The sequence below is a fragment of the Bos grunniens genome, chromosome 2 (assembly GCF_055505025.1).
Source record: "Bos grunniens cultivar Pamir isolate PY7600 chromosome 2, Bosgru_T2T1.0, whole genome shotgun sequence".
Classification (NCBI taxonomy): Eukaryota; Metazoa; Chordata; class Mammalia; order Artiodactyla; family Bovidae; genus Bos; species Bos grunniens.
In genome coordinates, this window is record NC_141166.1 from 506,937 (window position 1) to 527,488 (window position 20,552).

A 20,552-nucleotide genomic window follows, 5' to 3' on the forward strand; every position below is an offset into this window, starting at 1 on the left:
GTCTATAGAACCACCATGTAACTGAGAGACCAGCATGTCTTCTTCGAGACCAGCATTTCGCAACAAACCAGTGGCACAAGTGAAACTGAAAGTGTTACTCAGTCGTGTCCGACTGTTTGTGACCAGGCTCCTCTGTTCATGGGGTTCTCCAGGCAAGAATATTGGAGTGGGTTTCTATGCCCCCTCCTCCAGGGGATCTTCATGACTGAGAGACTGAGATGTTACAGAAAATATGAACACAAAGCACAACAAAAACCAATTTACCAAGCTCCGCCAAGGTGTGAATGAATCAAGTTCCTCCCCAGGACGCCTGCCCCCTGCTCACATGCAGCCCTCGTGTTGGCATTCCCCTCGTTTTGGCATCCCCGGCCCCAGGAGTGAATGCAGGCCATCCTGTCCCTGGCATGCAGGGTGCCAGTTCAGTCTGAGCAGCAGTTCCTGCCTGGGCCCATCCATCATCCATCAGGTCCCCACTGCCCACCCTGGGAGGGGCAGAGAGCTGCCTTTTCATCCTCAGGCTCCGTGCTCAGAGCCCACAAATAGGACTGCAGCTTCCCTGCCTGGAGATGGCCCAGGGGAGTCCAGCAGCTTTTCTGTGCTCCCTGAACCCAAAAGGAGCTGGGCTGGGACCTGCCCTGGCTGCTCACAGCCAATGCCTGTGGATGACTCTGGCGATTTTAGTTCACTTGACACCTTACTTTGGCAGAGAACAGAATGCCTCCTGCAAACCTTTCTAAAGAATAATTTTTGCCAAGGATGGGAAATCTGGACTCTTTCACACCAGAGATGATGGCTCAGAAAATGAAGCATGTGTACTTGGCTGCCACCTTGTTGCCCCATGTGGGCCCTGAGTGCAGAAAGACAGACAACAGGGCCAAGGCATTCCCTCATTCTGCTCTGTGGCTGTAGCCTGGAACCTGGCAAAACACGAAATGCAAGTGCTCCTGCCCCGATTGGCCCAGAGCCCAGGCAGACAGCAGACGTGAGCAGAGACAGAGGGCCAGGGCCAGAGGTGGGCCAGCACACATCCTGTAAACAAGGGGGCTTTGGGCAAAGAAAATCAGGAGCCTCTGGAATGACAGGAAACCACACATTTTGGGGTTATAGATGTCCTGGAAGCAAAAACAAAGCTGGGAAAAGTGGAAATCTCTGGTGTCTCACTGTAACTTTTGCTCATTATGTGCTCATTACAATAAAATTAGCTTTGCAGACAACAAGTTCCCATCGTGCACTGAGGCTCCGACTTAAACTCCCTCTACCTTGGGAAGGTAGAGCTGGGTTGAAATTTTTAAAAATATGGCCCCAGTCTTGAATGGCTGCATGGTTACAAGGGAGGACTTTGAGACTGTAAGGTTGCTGGTGGCAGCTGGCAGTAGACACTGTTTTGAGAGTGACTGATAGTGTCCTTGAGTTTGATGCTGTAATAGGGAAGAACAAATCTATTAGGTCTGTTTCTTTTACGCTAACCTCTATACTCTATGGTTTCACTTTGAGTTAAGAATGTTGTCTATAGCCTGAAATATACAGGTCAGCCCATTCCCAAGGCTCTGATCTTTAAGAGTATAACACTTTTCCATTCATGGACATAAAATTTTCAGACTAGAAAGTTACATTTTTTTTGCAGGATGTTTCCAGGAACATGGTGACCTGACATTCAGGGACAGAAAATTCCTGCACCAAGAAGTTTGCAACAACCAACCTCACAGCTTGCTTTTGGAAAAGTTGTGCTGAGAGCTTTGGGGGAGTTTGGGGCTTTTGTAGGGGCGTGATCCCTGCATTCTTCTCACAAGGCCCAAAACAAACTTTTCTCTGCTCCAAACTCAGATGTTTCCATTTGTTTGGTCTCACTCTGCATTGGACACATAAACTAGCCTTCACTAACAACACGGGTCAGTTCATTGAAGCACTCCGCAATCCCAGGATGTGTCTGAAACCACATTCATAGTGGCCGCCTGGCTCCATTGTGAATGCCTAGTTGGACCGTAGTTGCCCTACTTGATTTTTAAATGTCCCCCCATCCTGCTGTGGCTCACCCATTTAGACATGAAGATGCTGATAGGAAATATACAAACTGGTCCTGAATTACACAAACATTGGCATCCTAGCTCTACCCACTCCTTGTCCATGTGAGGTTGGAGAGACCGACTAGCCACCTCTAACCTCACTTTCCCTACTTCTAAAGCAGAGATGAAAATGTTATTATATTATATAGCTGTACGGAGAATTACATGAGATAATGTGTGTATTAGTTCATATCTGAGGTCAGACTATAAAGAAAGTTGAGCACCAAAGAATGGATGCTTTTGAAATGTGGTGTTGGAGAAGACTCTTGAGAGTCCACTTGGACTGCAAAGATATCCAACCAGTCAATCCTAAAGGAAATCCACCCTGAATATTCATTGGAAGGACTGATGGTGAAGCTGAAACTCCAATACTTTGGCCACCTGATGCAAAGAACTGACTCACTGGAAAAGACCTTGATGCTGGGAAAGATTGAAGGCAGAAGGAGAAGGGGACAACAGATGATGAGATGGTTGGATGGCATCATCAACTTGCTGGACATGAGTTTGAGTAAGCTTTGGGAGTTGGTGATGGACAGGGAGGCCTGGCGTGCTGCAGTCCATGGGGTTGCAAAGAGTCAGACACGACTGAGCAACTGAACTGAACAGAGGTCACACAAGTACTTCCCAGGTGGCTCAGTGGTAAAGAACCTGCCTGCCAATATGCAGGATACATGGGTTCAGTCCCTGGGTTGAGAAGATCTCCTGGAGGAGGAAATGGCAACTCATTCCAGTATTCTTGCCTGGAAAATCCCACAGACAGAGGAGCTTGGCAGGCTACAGTCCATAGGGTCGCAAAGAATCGCATGTGACTGAGTGAGCCCACACATGCAAGGTCACATACCAATCCCAATAATCCCAATGAACGATTTGAAATACTTTGTGTTACTTGTCCACGTGGTCCCCAGGGTGATCACTCTTAGTGTCAGACTTCGGTCATGCATTGGGCCCTTTTCATTTCCCACGGGCTGTTTCTACTTTTCCATCTTCAACCATCCACATTGAATGTAATTATTTCCAACTGAAACTCCACCTTCCCTTGTGTGTGGTTGGAGGGGTGGGTGGGACATAGCCTTCCTCTGTGCCCACTGAGCCCTTAAATTCAAGATCTTATTTAATCTTTATAAAAAGCCTCTGATGTAGCACAACTATTCTTATTTTCCAAAACACAGAACTGAGACATGGTGCTTTTAGTAACTTGGCCAGGATTGATCTCATATGGTCTCTACCTGCAGAAATTTGAAGCAGGATTTCAGTTCCTCAACCAGAGATTGAAGTCAGGCCACAGCAGTGAGAGCACTGATCCTGTCCAGTGGCCAGTGAAAAGGTCCTCTCCAGTCGACGTTGTAATAAAATCTGACAAAATAGATGGAAAATATTGAAAACAGTCAACGATTTGTTTATAGAAGGAAGAAGGGTACGCTTGGACACACACAGGGTGGCTCAGCGAGAGAGCTGCACCCTCTTAGTTTGAATCCCTTACGTGGGATGTTTCTTCCAGGTTCCCTCTGACCAGTCACCTTGCTTTGCTGAGCTCTGAGTCTGTGTTGGGTGTATCTCACGGTTTTCCCCAATGCGCACGCGCATCTCATAGCCAAGACGGGCTCTAGTGAAGAGGACTATGGGTAGGTTGACGTCACCTACTATGGGGTGGTGCCTTCTCATTTTGACTTCCGAGCAGCCTTTCTCTGGATGTGTATTCATGAAAGCCTCCTTGACCTGGAGAATGAGAAATACATGGTCTCTTTGTCTGGGCAGTGCCCAACTTCTCCTTTCTCCTGCTATTGCCTTCATCTTGGAGTATGTGTCCATAGGGGACAAACTCCAGCTGCTCAACTTGAGACCCTATTTCTGGTGCCTCAGAATCACACGGTGAATGAGTTAGTGAGTGAGAAGCCAAAACTTAAACTCAGACAAGTCTGATTCCTGGGCACTCATACCCACAAGAAGTTCTCTTCCTGTACTTTTCGGAGCTCAGTGGTTGCACTTTTTTTTTTTTTTTAAAGTAGCTCCTGTAGATCTCTCTAATTACCAAAATACTGTCTATTTATTTATTGTAGCCAGATTTGAAAATATTTATAATAGTGAAAGAAGGAATTTTAATTCACCTGTAACCCACAATCCCCCAAATCTACCCAAAGATCTCTCTTTGCTTACTTTCTTTCAATTTTAAATATTTTCCTGATATAAAAATTACTATTGCCCAGCTAGCTCAGTTGGTAGAGCATGAGAGTATTAAAAGGTACTAGCTTTGTTTCATCAAATTGTTATTGCTGAGCATTTAAGAGTGTTTCTCATTTTAGCATTATTTATTTCTCATCAAACAGGTAAAACTTTATAGCTTATTATCTACTTGGTATAAATCCCCAGAAATGAGAAATGAAATCCCTAGGCCAAATAGGAAACATTTTAAAGGGTTTTGATTTGTATGTGCCACCAAAGAAGCAAACAAGACAAATTGTAGTGTACACAGATCTTCATGAATGAAAGCGACAGTCTTTGTTAGTGGGTAAGATATTATATTGGAAGATTCTTACCTCTTTGTGGGGAAGAAAATATTATTTCACTCTTAATTTGGTTTCTTTTTCTATTTTCTGGCAACAATGTATATTTTTCATTTCAACTTTCCTACTTACGTTTCTTGCCAATTTTTCTGCTAAAGTGTTTACTCTGCTATATATTTATAGGAATTATTTCTTGGGAATACTAGACCTCTATCAGCTATTAGAAGTTACATTCTGGGGTGGGGGGGAAGCAGTAACATTCTGAGTTTGCGGTTCTCCTCTTATTTTTGGACAAATAAGAGTTTAACAGTACTGTGTAGTAAAACTCTTTAAACTTTTTCTGTGTAGTTTGGCATTTAGGATAATATTATTTTCTTGTAGTTGCCTTAACAAAAGACCACAGGTTGGAGGGGAGCAGGGAAGGAATTGTAAGCAGCAAAAATGGATTTCCTCACAGTTTTGGAGGCTGGAAGCCCAAGGCCACGGCATGATGAGCTGTGGTTTCTCCTGAGGCCCCTCCCTGCCTGGCACAGGCAGCCTCCTCAGTGTGTGCTCACGTCATCTGCCCTGTGCACATGCAGCCTGTGTTCCTTGTGGCTCCAAGTTTCCTCTTTCATAGGGAAGGGGCACAGCCTGATTGGATTAGAGTCCACTTTAACAGCCTCATTTTACTGTTTAACTGTTTATAGGCCACAGATATATGTTTAGTCACACTTTGACATACTAGGGGTTAGGGCTTAAATATGTGAACTTGGGGGACAAAATTCAGTTCATAACAGTTTATAAATATCTTCCTTGACCATAGAAATATTTTTAGTTTTCATCTTGAAGTTCATGGCATCATGTTTCCTATTTATATTCCCCTTGGAATTTATTTGGATGTGTGGTATTTTTTGGGGGGGGGGATACATACAGAAAGTGCATAGGTAATACAAAAGTCTTTACATGTAAAAGAGTAAAAAAGAAACCACATTCACATCACCTGTCTTCAGAAATGAGATCAGATCAGATCAGATCAGTCGCTCAGTCGTGTCCGACTCTTTGTGACCCCATGAAGCACAGCACGCCAGGCCTCCCTGTCCATCACCAACTCCCGGAGTTCACTGAGACTCACGTCCATGGAGTCAGTGATGCCATGCAGCCATCTCCTCCTCTGTCGTCCCCTTCTCCTCCTGCCCCCAATCCCTCCCAGCACCAGAGTCTTTTCCAATGAGTCAACTCTTCGCATGAGGTGGCCAAAGTACTGGAGTTTCAGCTTTAGCATCATTCCTTCCAAAGAAATCCCAGGGCTGATCTCCTTCAGAATGGACTGGTTGGATCTCCTTGCAGTTCAAGGGACTCTCAAGAGTCTTCTCCAACACCACAATTCAAAAGCATCAATTTTTCTGCGCTCAGCCTTCTTCCCAGTCCAACGCTCACATCCATACATGACCACAGGAAAAACCATAGCCTTGACTAGAGGGACCTTTGTTGGCAAAGTAATGTCTCTGCTTTTTAATATGCTATCTACGTTGGCCATAACTTTCCTTCCAAGGAGTAAGCGTCTTTTAATTTCATGGCTGCAGTCACCATCTGCAGTGATTTTGGAGCCCAGAAAAATAAAGTCTGACACTGTTTCCACTGTTTCCCCATCTCTTTCCTATGAAGTGATGGGACTGGATGCCATGATCTTCATTTTCTGAATGTTGAGTTTTAAGCCAACTTTTTCATTCTCCTCTTTCACCTTCATCAAGAGGCTCTTTAGTTCCTCTTCACTTTCTGCCATAAGAGTGGTGTAATCTGCATATCTGTGGTTATTGATATTTCTCCTGGCAATCTTGATTCCAGCTTGTGTTTCTTCCAGCCCAGCGTTTCTCATGATGTACTCTGCATATAAGTTAAATAAACAGCCTTGACATACTCCTTTTCCTATTTGGAACCACTCTGTTGTTCCATGTCCAGTTCTAACTGTTGCTTCCTGACCTGCATACAAATTTCTCAAGAGGCAGATCAGGTGGTCTGCTATTCCCATCTCTTTCAGAATTTTCCACAGTTTATTGTGATACACACAGTCAAAGGCTTTGGCATAGTCAATAAAGCAGAAATAGATGTTTTTCTGGACTCTCTTGCTTTTTCCATGATCCAGCGGATGCTGGCAATTTGATCTCTGGTTCCTCTGCCTTTTCTAAAACCAGCTTGAACATCAGGAAGTTCACGGTTCACATATTGCTGAAGCCTGGCTTGGAGAATTTTGAGCATGACTTTACTAGCGTGTGAGATAAGTGCAAGTGTGCAGTAGTTTGAGCATTCTTTGGCATTGCCTTTCTTTGGGATAGGAATGAAAACTGACCTTTTCCAGTCCTGTGGCCACTGCTGAGTTTTCCAAATTTACTGGCATATTGAGTGCAGCACTTTCACAGAATCATCTTTCAGGATTTGAAATAGCTCAACTGAAATTCCATCACCTCCACTAGCTTTGTTCGTAGTGATGCTTTCTAAGGCCCACTTGATTTCACATTCCAGGATGTCCGGCTCTAGGTCAGTGATAACACCATCATGATTATCTGGGTCGTGAAGATCTTTTTTGTACAGTTCTTCTGTGTATTCTTGCCACCGCTTCTTAATATATTCTGCTTCTGTTAGGTCCATACCATTTCTATCCTTTATTGAGCCCATCTTTGTATGAAATGTTCCCTTGGTATCTCTAATTTTCTTGAAGAGATCTCTAGTCTTTCCCATTCTGTTGTTTTCCTCTATGTCTTTGCATCGATCTCTGAGGAAGGCTTTCTTATCTCTTCTTGCTATTCTTTGGAACTCTGCATTCAGATGCTTATATCTTTCCTTTTCTCCTTTGCTTTTTGCTTCTCTTCTATTCACAGCTATTTGTAAGGCCTCCCCAGACAGGCATTTTGCTTTTTAACATTTCTTTTCCATGGGGATGGTCTTGATCCCTGTCTCCTGTAGAATGTCACAAACCTCCATCCATAGTTCACCAGGCACTCTATCTATCAGATCTAGGCCCTTAAATCTATTTCTCACTTCCACTGTATAATCATAAGGGATTTGATTGAGGTCATACCTGAATGGTCTAGTGATTTCCCCTCCTTTCTTCAATTTAAGTCTGAATTTGGCAATAATGAGTTCATGATTTGAGCCACAGTCAGCTCCTGGTCTAGTTTTTGCTGACTGTATAGAGCTTCTCCATCTTTGGCTGCAAAGAATATAATCAATCTGATTTTGGTGTTGCCCATCTGGTGATGTCCATGTATAGAGTCTTCTCTTGTGTTGTTGGGAGAGGGTGTTTGTTATGACCAGTGCATTTTCCTGACAAAACTCTATTAGTCTTTGCCCTGCTTCATTCCATATTCCAAAGCCAAATTTGCCTGTTACTCCAGGTGTTTCTTGACTTCCTACTTTTGCATCCCAGTCCCCTATAATGAAAAGGACATCTTTTTTGGGTGTTAGATCTAAAAGGTCTTGTAGGTCATCATAGAACCATTCACCTTCAACTTCTTCAAGGTTACTGGTTGAGGCATAGACTTGGATTACTCTGATATTGAATGGTTTGTCTTGGAAACGAACAGAGATCGTTCTGACGTTTTTGAGATCAGGGAGTTAGAATGAGGAAAGGTAATCTGATAATATGTATCTTCAGAAAAGCAGTTCAGAAGCCTCTCTGCTGAGAAAGAGGGAAGGGAAGATGTGGGTAGATATGAAAGGCCTTCCCTGGGGGCAGGAAGGTACTGCAGGCAGAGGAGCCTCAGGGAAACAGCTGGGAGGGTTGTGCTCCTGATCTTACTTAGATCTGGAGATGATCTGGAGACAGCTGAGCTGAGAGAGGGTGATGCACAAGGGGGCTCTTGGGGCCTTGTATCTGCATCTTGACCACCAGGTGAGCGCCGTCCCTCAAAGATGAGCATCCAGAAGCGGGGGGCCGGAGGGGGGGTCCCACTGGAGGGAAAGAGTAACCAGGGGAAAAAAATGATCTTATATCACAACGTGCCCCATGGAAACTTAGCTTTGCATCTTTCTCTTCTGACACCTAGCTGAAAGTGACAGCAATATGTCATCAAATGCTGAGGTAAGAAGCCAGGCATTCTCAGTGCACAAGCCTGAAGTAAACTGTGCTTGTGTGAGTCAGGGGAACACGAGTTGGCTGTGAGTCACACAAACATCCACATCCTATCGCTACCCCCTGTCTACTTGTGTGACTTTGGACAGGACACCTAGTGTCTTTAATCACCTGTTTCTTTACTTCTAGGGTAGAAATGACAATCCTATTGCATCATAGAGCCATGTGGAAAATTACATGAGGTAAGACATGTACTGGTACTTATACGAGGGTAGCTCAGTTCAGTTCAGTCACGCAGTCATGTCCAACTCTTTGTGACCCCATGGACACCAGGCCTCCCTGTCCATCACCAACTCCCGGAGCTTACTCAAACTCATGTCCATCGAGTCGGTGATGCCATCCAGCCATCTCATCCTCTGTCGCCCCCTTCTCCTGCTTTCAGTCTTTCCCAGCATCAGGGTCTTTTCCAATGAGTCAGTTCTTCACATCTGTGAGGGTAGCTAGTGATCCCCCCAGATCCCAGGGAATGACTCGTGATACTGAGCACAGGGGGATCATGCTTAGCATCCTCTGGGTTCTGGTCCTGCTTTGGATTCTTTCCATCCATCTGGCCTGTTTCTACTTCTGCATCCCCCTTGGTTCAAAAAAACCTTATTACTCTCAACTTTAAAAATCTACTTTTCACTGTACAAGGTTGGAGGAGTTGGTGAGAAGCAGCCTTTCTCTGTGCCCACTCTGAGCCCTTTGAGTTCAGGAAACAAGGCTCTGAGGCCTCTGGCAAAACTCAGACTTTGATACTTTTAGAAACCCAGCCAAGATTAGAACAAGTGAGAGTGACCACGATTCAAATGCAGTTGCGTCCTGTCCTTGGGTCTCAGACCCACAGGAGGTCCACTTCCCATTCTACTCAAATCGCCTCAGCAATTGCTTTCATGTTTCTGACTTTATAGATTTCTTGGGCTTCCCTGGAAGCTCAGCTGTAATAAATCTGCCTGCAGTGCAGGAGATATGGGTTCCAGCCCTGAGTCAGGAAGATGCCCTGGAGAAGGAACTGGCAACCCACTTCAGTATTCTTGCCTGGGAAATCCATGGACAGAGGAGCCCAGTGGGCTACAGTCCATGGGTTCACAAAGAGTCAGACAGAACTTAGTGATGAAACCACCACCATATTATTATCAAAGCAATCTATATTTTATTGTAGCAAACTTTGAAAAATATTGATAACTAGGAAAGAAGACATTTAAATTTACCTGTATAGAATTCAGAAAATCTACCTATCAGAGATGATCTTGCTTCATATTTTGGTTTATTTCCTTTCCAATTTAAACATTTCCATGGTGTGAAAGTTGCTATACTTTGTTTAACCAAATCCTTATGCTGAGAGTAAAGATTATTTCTCATTTTAGAGTACATATTCTAATAGTCAAAATAAATAGTCAAAATATTTACCTAATTACTTGGTATAAATTCCCAGAAGTGAGACTTAAAATTTCCATGTCAAACATAAGTCATTTTTACCACTCTTTGACCTGTATGTACTGTCAAAGGACCAAAAAAGAAGGAATGTTAAATACTTAGATCTGCTAAGGATGATAGCTACAATCTTTGTTAAATGTGTATGCTATTATTTTATGAGGCATTTGTCTCTTAATAGAAGAAAAAATAATATCTCAGCCTTAATTTGTTGAGAGAAGTTGACTTTTTTTTTCTGTCTTCTAACAAGCATTTGTATTTCTTTATATGAACATTTCAGTTTATGGATCTTGCCAAAGTTTTTGCTAGATTGTTTTATTACACACTTATAGGGGCTATGTGTTGGTAATGTCAGACTTTGTCAAGTGTATTATAGTTTTGAGTTTGTAACTTTCCTTTTCCTTTTTGACATGTAAGTGTTTAGCAATGTTGTAGTAAAACCCACGAAGACTTTTCTATGTAGTTTGCCCTTCAATGTAATGCTTATGTATTAGTTTGCTGGGGCTGCCATGACAAAATCGCACCTCCTCAGAAGCTTGAATGGCAGACATTTGTTTTCTTACAGCTCCAGAGGCTGGACATCCAAGATCATAGTGTGGTTGGGGTTGATTCTCCAAGGACTTGCTTCTTGACTTGCAGACAATGAATTTCTCTAGGTCCTTACTTGACCCTTCCTTTGTATGCACCCATTCCTGGGGTTTCTTTCTGTGTTCAATTTCCTTTTCTTACATGCACAAGAGTCATACTGAATTAGTGCACAACTTAAAGGCCTCAATTTATTTATCTCTTTAAAAACTCTGTCTGCAGATACAGTCACATTCTGAGTCTCTTCAGGTTAGCACTTCAACACATCTCCCTGGGGGGACACAACCCAGTCCATCCGAGTTTATCAAGGTCTTCCCCATCTCAAGACTGCATACATATTTATACTTTATTCTTAAGGTTTATGGTATCAAATTTTATATTAAATGCCACTTGGAATTTATTTTGATATGTGGCACAAATCTTACTGAGAAATAGATTATATAAAGAAAAGCTTGTAGGTAATATAAATACATAATTTGCAGAATATTAGTAAAGCAAATTCTCATGTTCTCAACACCCACTCTCATTTAAAAAGATTCTAATTTTTCTGTATATGTCAATTCTATGTCATTCTCTGCCTTTTATTTGAGATTTTCACATGCATATGAGTTCCTAAACAGTACACAGGCTTTTCCTCTTTTGTCCCTTTATGTAAGTAGAATCACAGTGATTATCCTTTTGTGACATAATACTTATTTTGTGTGTGGTATCGGTTTCTGAGGTTCATTCATTTGTATGCATGCCATTGAGTTACTTTTACTGCTATATAGTAGTCCATACTTTAAATGTACCAAATCTACCCATTCTATTGTTGCTGAATGTTGGCGCTGTTTACAGCTCTTTGCTGTTAAGAATGTCATTCACATGTATCTGCTTTATGAGCTGGATGGGAATTAATGAAGCCTAGGGTGTGCACTTGTGCAGCTGTGCTGTGTTACTACAGTTGCCATTCCGATTAACAAGGAATGACAGCTTCTTCTGTTCCACATCTGAGCCAGCCTTTCATAGTCACTCACAAATGTTTGCTCAACTGTGAGCTGTGAGATGGTGTTTTGTTGCAATTTTAACTAGTATTTAATTTATCACAAATGAAATTGATCACATTTTAAATGTTCATTGGACTTCCATGTTTCACCTTCCATGCAAAGCCTGTTAACGTGTTTTTGACATCTACTTTAAAAAAATATTTGTTGGTGAAAGATCTTTACACTTGTTGCACATGTCACTTCCTACTCCCTGGCTTTTGCTTTCCTCATTTTATGTCTTTGGATGAGCAGCAGTTGTTACTTGTAACATGATCATATTTATCCATCTTTTACTTACCTGTTTGTTTGGCTTTTTAAAGAAGTTCTTCATCCCCTAGACATCATAATAGCATTCTGTTAGGTATGCTCCAAAAGGTTTCATGTTTTTTGTCTTTCACACTTAATGTTTAATTTATTAATATCTTCAATTTAAGTTTCAACTTACCTGCAGTTTATATTCATGTCTTGTCTCTGAAGAAAAACAGCTTCTTTTCCAGCAAAGCCTGTGGAGAGAAGATAGCACCCTACCCTCTCCCCACATCTCCCTTCACCCACAGCCCCATCCCTAGAGGCTGACAGAGATGCAAGAAATAAGAGAGAGAGAGAGAGAGAGCAGGACGAGTGGAAGAGAAGGATGGCGCTGATGCCTTCCGTGTGAGGTGTGGGATCTCTCCCCAGGATGGAGCATTTAAGTAAAGGCTTGAAGCCAATGGAGGAATGAGCTGTCTGTCGCTGGAAGAGAAGCGTGTTTCAGGGGAATCAGAGAGAAAGGAAATGCTCTGTGACTGAGGGGGTGTTGGGATTTCAAAGAACAGCCCGGGGTGCCATGTGGTCCAGCACCTGAGAGGAGAAGGCGGGGGTGGGGGGGGATGAGGTTCATTTTCACAAACGTTCCCGTTCTTCACATGAGCTGCCTCCACCTCCAGGAAAAAAAGCCTCACTTTTAAAGACTCACCTGAACCTCCCCTCCTCTATGAGACTGTCAGGGTCCCCAGACTCCTGGGCGGAGCGAGTGGACTCTCCACTGCCCTGTGATGGGGGTAACTTTCTGTATTACCAGCAGAGAATGAGCTTCTCAAAGAGAGGTTTTGTTCTTTATCACTAGTGATAAAAATGTCCAGTAAATATTGGATGAATTTACAAATGAATCCAAGAAGGAATGAAGCTAACATTTTCTTCCATCTTCACCATGGCCCATTAGAAACTGGGTATAGTAGGAACCCTGGGCTTCTGTTAAAAAGAATCTAGTAATGGTCAGGTCAGTCTTTAACCTTGTAGGTAGGTCCTAGGAATGAGACTCAGGCCAAAGCTTCCTGCTGCCTCCCTCTCACTGAGAGTTGGTGACCAGTCAGCCCTTCTCTCTGTGTTCCACCCAGTGGGTGACAAGGTCTGCAGACTCCATGGGCCAATCTTCAACCTGGCTTGGCTCTCCTTGGCCACCCCAGATTCACAAGTGTGCATCTGGTACAGGGACCAAGAAGATGATGTCATTACCTGCTATGAGTCACAGCCCTGAGACCCTGGCTGATTTGCATTTGCTTCTGATGACAAGGGCGCCTGCCTGTCTCTGAACAGAGGGCTGGCCACGCTGCCCTGGTCAGCTTCCCACACAGACAACCTCCTGTCATTTCACCTTGACTCCTCCTGTCCCTTTGCCTTATTGGGACGTCTTGCCTGTGACAGCCACTGCTGTTCCTCACCCTGAATGAGGAAGTAGGTAAGTTCTTATGACCCCGAGAATCCCCAGGTGGTGAGTTATGTGGCCAGCCCTGGCCTTAGCACCCCAGGATGATCACCGACCTAGCCCGCACTGAATGCAGTTGATTCATTCTGCCTGAGAGAGAGGAGGAGAAGGTGGACTCGGGGTGGGTCCTGAAGGTATTTACTGAGTCAGAGATGCTGAGATCAGGCCTGGTTTTCCTGATGGGGAGTCTGAATCATTGAAAGATGGCAACCTTCGCCAGCAGTCTGGGGGCTCAGGAAGCCTGGTCAGCCTGCGGGCCCTCTGCTGCCCCGAGTGAGCCCACAGACAGCTGCTCTGGGGTCCATGCGCTGCTCTCCTCTTGGGATTTTCTGGTGGTTTTGGTTCATTGCTCCCCTCACATCTCCTTGGACTATTCAGCAGAAGTGATGTGTGCCTGTTCCCTGAGACGCTGAACACTGGAAATTCCTCCTTTTCTGTGACCTGGAGTTTTGTAAGCATTCTAAATACCTAACAGAATCAGGTACAAAATGTCAGAGGAAGAATGAAAATAAAGAGAAATGAAATGTTATTTTTTTTTTTGCTGGACTCTGTCTTTTAAAAATTTAACTGATTGATTTCTTTTGGCTGCACTGGGCCGTCACTGCCACACACCCGCTGTCTGCAGTGTGACCTGAAGAGGCTCCTCTACTGCGGCGCCTGGCTTCTCACCGTGGCGGCTTCCCTTGCTGTGGAGCACCCGCTCCAGGGTGCGCACACTTCAGTGGTCGGGGTGCACAGGCTTCGTTGCTCTGTGGCTTGTGGGATCCCCCAGACCAGAGATCAAACCTGTGTCCCCTGCATTGGCAGGTGGATTCTTAACCACTGCATGTCCAGGGAAGTCCCCGGACTCAATCTTTCAAAAGAACTGAATTTAGTTTCAGGAGGGAAGTATAGCACGGCACACCAGGTCAATGGTGGTTGGGGGATCTTTAAGAACTACTCTAAAGGAATTCCTAGGATGGCTGGGAAGAGCCCTCATGGTAAAATAAATGAAACAAGAAACCAGACCCAGAATTAGAGCTGCTGGGGACAGAATGGGGCGGTGCTGGGCCTCTGGGCACACTCTTCTCTTTCACATCAGCTGCTGCCCACAGACATCATTTAGGAAAATAGCTCTGAGCAGGGGAGACTTGGCAGATTAGTTGGGGAGGGAACTCAAGGATTCTTACCATGCTAGGTATAGCTTCTCATTCTCCTGGGGCCACTAGATCATCTGAGATATTTATTTCAAGAGCGAACTTATGGTTGAGGCCTGAGCTCTCTTATGAAGACAAGGGAGTAGGTGGGACTTGTACTCAGAAGAGGCACACCCTTTTGGGAAAATGGGAAACCTGGAGATGAGCAGGGTGAAATGAAACAAATGATTATATTTCTTATCTTTTAAGAAGATGGAGGGTGTCAACTAAATATCAGAATATGTTTTGAGTGAGCACACAAATTTGTTTGATGAAGAAAGTAATTAATTTTCCTTCCTTAGAGACAAATACCTTCCTATACAAAAAGTATGAAATGAAGAATGTTTCTGCCAATAATATTTAGCAGGACAGAAATCCATGTAGTATTTCACCATGCCTCTGAAGGTGTCAACTAGATTTCACCCCAAATTAAACTTCCTCTGCATTTGATGAGCGTGTCTGCCCTGTGGGACTGTGACAACCACCAGGGGACTCATGGTGTATGTGCTCCTGCTTCTTTCCTGTGCAAGGGGGTTTAAGAGCTTATCTGTGTGACCAGAGTGCCTGACCTTTCACCAAGACATGACCCTTAATGTTGTTTCACCTACCACTGAAAAGGTTCACAGTGGCTTGGTTACATATCTGAGGCCATGACAGAACTAAGGTTCGGGCTCTGAAGCTGCCTGATTCCCACATGGGGAGGACTCAAGATGACTGAAGGCACTTGCATCCAGAGGGTCAGGGAAGGGCACAGCAGGAAGGGTGGGGACTCTAAATGACTTCAGTGGGTATCAGAGAACAAAGCCTGATGCATTTGATCAAGAATTAGTTATGGAAATGTTTGAGAGTGGTGTTTGTTCTGTGGAGTCAAATTCCCCAAACGATCACTGTGAGGGTTTCCTGGGATTTGATGTAAATCATAGGAATTGAGTATTAATTAAATAACTCTGAATAAGTAGATCTAATCAGAGTATAAAGCTCATGACTTTCATTTTTTTCTGTGTAAAATGGAAATATTACTACATTGTTTATGCGGGGAGTAGCCCATAGTATTTTTGGAGAGGGCAATGGCACCCCACTCCAGTGTTCTTGCCTGGAGAATCCCAGGGATGGGGGAGCCTGGTGGGCTGCCATCTATGGGGTCGCACAGAGTCGGACACGACCGAAGCGACTTAGCAGCAGTAGCAGCAGCCCCCTAGTGTTTTACCTTTGACCCCAGAGAAAGGAGGGTTCCCTATTTCTCTGCATGCCCGTGGTTTGGTGAGAGGAGTCACCCCCAGGTGAATGGTTGGGGACTCATGCCTGGAGTATCTAGCAGGGCTTTAAAGGCTTGGCTCTCATGACTTCTTTCCATCTCCCCAGCTTTATCTAATCAGTTTCAACAGTCCTGCATGAGGATGCAGAGGAGGACAGTGGTGGCTGAGTTCTTGACCTTGAAACAATGAGAGGGACTTGCTCTCAGTCCAGGTTTGATCTGTGTCTTGCCAAATTGTCCGGTTTCTCCTTTCAGCTTGGATCTTCTAACACCACCCAGGAAATACTAATGCCAGTAACATCCACCACTCTGTTAGGCATATGGCAGCTCAGGGACTGATATGGAAACACCCTCTTTCTGTCATTCACACCCACTTGTTACAGCATCTGTAAAGGTTGTGACTTTAGAGGACAGATGGGAGAGGTTTCTATTAAAAGGAAAAAAAAAAAAATACAACTTTCAGGCTCACTAGAGAAAAATCCCCTGACTTACCATGTGAATGGCTACAATGGCCTCAGGTGTGTAATGAGCATAGAGGATAGTGATGAGTGTGAAAGAAGTCTCCAAACCAGGAGAAAAGGCATGTCATCAGGTGAGCCCAGTGTGACAGAAGCTGGGGCAGAGGTGGTGATGGGCAAGAGGGAGTAATGAAGGATTATTTATTTTTCCTAATTTTAAAAAATATTAAGCTTTTATAGACTATATTTGAACATTTTGGTAGCTATAAACCAGATAAATAAAGCTTCCTCACTACCTTCTTGACAATAACTCCGTTTCTCTCTGTTCTTAAACTTTGTTCAAGTTTGAAAATTGAATGCAATATGTGTCGATTCTTATTTCTTAATGGTGACTGTGCATTGAGGAGAGAGGGTAGAGTGGACCGAATAAAGTGCAGGGCGCTGGACAGCAAACTGCAGACTAGGGCGCCCCAAGCCCGCACTCCCCATGGTGAAGTCAGCAAAGCAACCAGGGTCTGCCAGCGCAGAGGACCCGAGAAGCAGCAACAATGATCTCTTTTCTGCTCCCACCATTGCCAGCCCTAGCAGGAGTCCAGATTAGCTCCTGGGGTGTGTGTGTGCCTCTATGTTTGTACGTGGGTGTGTGTGCATGTGTGTGTGTGTGTCATATTTCTTCCTGCCACATAAATGAGCCTGGATGCTTCAAGTAAGCAATGGTCAGGCCATGCAAACAGCACAGTGGAAAGGGTAGTGTCTTTGGGAGTTGAGTGTGCACACAGAGTTTGTATCATGGGTCCAGGTGCAAACTTCCGGTTGTTCCCGTGGGTCATACCTGTTTTGTGAGGGGAATGGTCTTCCCTTAGGATATCAGCTCAAAGCTTATGGAGAGAAGGACTACACAGCTGTATGTTGGAGCCAGCAGCTCTGGGCATGGATGATTGGGCAAACCAAGTGAATTGCTCGAGGCTTCTGATGTGAAGGAAGAGACTGTGGACATAGGGATCCCAGGCCTGCAGAGTCAGAGTTCTGATTGCCTGCAGGGGCTGTGGGTGTTAGTGAAGCAGAGACGTGGAGGGGCTGAGATGCCAGCTGCCTGTCCCAAGACTACGCAGGAGGGAGCAGAAAAGCACGTAGTGTGGCCCATCTTTGTTTCTGGCACGTCTTTCTGTCCAGACACCAGGCTACAGGGAAGACTTGATTCTTGCTCTTTAAAACCGCTTTAGCTATTCTAACTCTTTATATGTCCACTTCACTTTTAAAAAAGGTATATATATATATGTGTATATATATATATATATACACACCCCTGGAAGTGCTAAAATTTTCTGTTTTCATTTGACAGTTTGCCTTCGTCATCTTCCAAGTCAATACCTATGGATCTAACTCATTTAAACAACAGCAATAAACCAAAAAGCAAATTGACAATCTTGTGTTACACGAATGCACTGAAAATGTCCTTAACTGGTCCCTTGCCGTGTTTTCTAAATATTCTATTATTACGTAATGCTGATGTCAACATTCTTAATATATATTTAGTTGCACAAATGTTCTCACACACCCATTTTTTGTCACCTGGCTTTGCTTGGTAAAGACTAAAAGGCCAATTACATAGTCAAGTTTTCAGTCGTTTCCTTTATGGCTTCTGAGCCTTGTATTTTTGTGCTTTAGCAACATCTCAACTCTGAAATTACAGAATAAAACGTATTCCGTGCTTTTGTTCTTTCTGTTTTACTTTCACGGTTCCAGCTCACAGTTCACACAGCCCAGCCCCCTGCAGAATCTCCCTTGCTCAGGTTGGCCTGCGGCCCTGCAGTCTCGCGGGGAAGGCCTCTCCGCCGCGGCCTCCCGCTCTCCGCCCGCCCTCGTCTGCCGCCTGGGCCGCTCCGCGACGCCGCGTCGCGCTGTCCCGAGCGGGGAGTCCCCTCCGAAGCAGAGGCCCCGGGCAAGCTCGGACGTAAGGGCGGTCGGCGCCGCTGCGGCCTGCCGGCGACTCGTCCCGGGGACACTCGAAGCGGTTGTCGGGCGCCCCTGGCGGCCGCTTTTAGAGCGTTCCTGTCCTTCCGCGACCTTCATAAGGACTGCTACTCAGCCGGCGAACGCGGCGCAGAGCTCCAGAGACTGGCAGCACGGGCGGCGATAACAGCGGTGCTGCGGAGACCTGGGCCTGCTTGTTCCTGCTGAAGATTGGACTTGCAGGTTTGTGAGGCGGTCTCGTACCTCAGTGGTGGGTTGCCGCTTGTTCTGGTCGACCAGCATCTCTCCTCGTCCTTCCATCCGCGGGGCTTGGGAGCGCACAGGAAGAGGGTCTTCCGCGCCGGAGTGCCTGTGGCTCGGCGGCCAGGCTCCTGGGTCACCGTTAGGGGCGTTCGTCTCCCCTCCGCGTTCCTCCCGCTCCAGGCTCTGGGTCTTGGACAGCCTGGCCGAAGCCGTGCTCGCAGGGCTCGTTGGCGAGCGCGCTTGGGCCCCGTCTCCGAACCTGGACGCGTCCTGCTCCCGCTAGAGTTGAACGTTTAGGCTTGCGTGGCGAGGACGGGCCGTGTATCTAGAAGCTGTGCGGCGATCCGAACGTTTCGTCCGCCTGGGGTACAGCTCGCGGCCAGGAGAGTGACGGTGCACCGCACGGTGTCCTGGGGCCACATTTTCTTGTTTTCCCGCCTCGTCTGAGTAGCCGTGTGTCTCCGTCGGCAGACGGCGCAGGGTTCCCGCCTGCCGTCCCTGAATCCCGTGCGTCCTCCCCCGTAGTGGGGCCTTGCCGGAGGCGCGGAACAAAGCGGCGCTGGACTGCGCGCCCAGCCGGCACCACGATCACCGGGCTCGGATCTCCCTGCGCCACGTCCTCGCCGCCTGGAGGCCCAGGTGCGCACCAGAGCCGGACGGCGGGGTAAGCTGCTCCGGGACGGACGCTGTCGTGTCACCATACTCTGCGATCGTACGTGAGCGGGCTTGCGTCTTCGCGGGGACCGCATGTAGTTTCTGCTGTTCTTGCGGGCTCGGGGGTTGTGTGAACCACACACGGGTCCCTCCCCGTGGGCGAGCAAGGAGGCCGCCCAACGCGCGGCTCTAGTCCTGCTCGGCCTCGGTGATCAGAGGCACCAAACAAGTGTTTGAGACCCAAAGAGTGGTCGGGGCCGTCCGCTGAGGGAACCAGGGTACGGACCCTGGCTCGGTCTTTGGTTCTGGAAGAGCCTCTGAACACAAGTGGACGGGAGGACGCTTAGGGGAGAGAAATGCAACCTGCGGCGAACTCGTAGGAAATGAGTGCAGTGGTGGTGCTGTACCTTCGCCCTGTGATCAAAATTTGTCCAGGTAGCATTCATGGTGTTTGTTTGTAGCTGGCTGGTCACCGCCAACAGGTCGACCAGGTGGCCAGACAACTTTGGTGCTTTCAACTTTGCTATGTTGTAGGCTGCTGTGGTTATGTTATACTGTAGGTTGTAGTAGATGAGGAATACTAAAATCTGCAATAATGAAAATTACTATTATGGTTATTACCATTGTGTGTAATTAGTGATAAAGTTTACCCACAAAATAGCTAGCTGCTCAGTTCAAGATGACCAAAGGAGTTTCAATATGTCTAAATATACGTTTAAAAGCAGAGGGAACTCCCTACAACCCACGAGGCCCTGCCCCATGCCCCGCAGCAACCATTCTGGAAATCCAGACCCCCAAATTCTGCAGCACTAGGCCTCACATTCCGGTCTTGGTCAGTGACTGTTTCCTCATTTATCCTTTCCAATTAGAAACAAATCGGCGGGAATATGTTCCTCTAAGCAATCCCTTGGGCGCCCCTGTTCCCGTCAGCCTGCCTCTAACTTCCCTACATCACAAGCTCTCAGCAGGACATGCCTTCCTCTTTTGCTACCACTCTTATGTGTGCCCCTTAAGGAAGTCCAGACACTCCTCCTTGAATTTAGAAGCAGAAATCACATTTCAAGAGAAAATTATACTTTTGAATCAATAGTTTAAAATCTAACCACACATTCCTTTGGAAGGAATGATGCTAAAGCTGAAACTCCAGTCCTTTGGCCACCTCATGCGAAGAGTTGACTCATTGGAAAAGACTCTGGTGCTGGGAGGGATTGGGGGCAGGAGGAGAAGGGGACGACAGAGGATGAGAGGGCTAGATGGCATCACTGACTTGATGGATGTGAGTCTCAGTGAACTCCGGGAGTCGGTGATGGACAGGGAAGCATGGAGTGCTGCGATTCATGGGGTCACAAAG

General features: G+C 45.8%; 1 pseudogene across 1 annotated transcript in view; it reads left to right on the plus strand.

Moving 5' to 3' along the window:
• Nucleotides 1-17,910: 17,910 nt before the first annotated feature.
• LOC147377196 (small ribosomal subunit protein uS2 pseudogene) overlaps nucleotides 17,911-20,552 on the plus strand; it is a 68,601-nt pseudogene continuing 65,959 nt past the window's right edge. Inside the window, exon 1 of the transcript XR_015136123.1 lies at nucleotides 17,911-18,526. The product of XR_015136123.1 is annotated as a small ribosomal subunit protein uS2 pseudogene (transcript). The remainder of the gene's footprint in view (nucleotides 18,527-20,552) is intronic.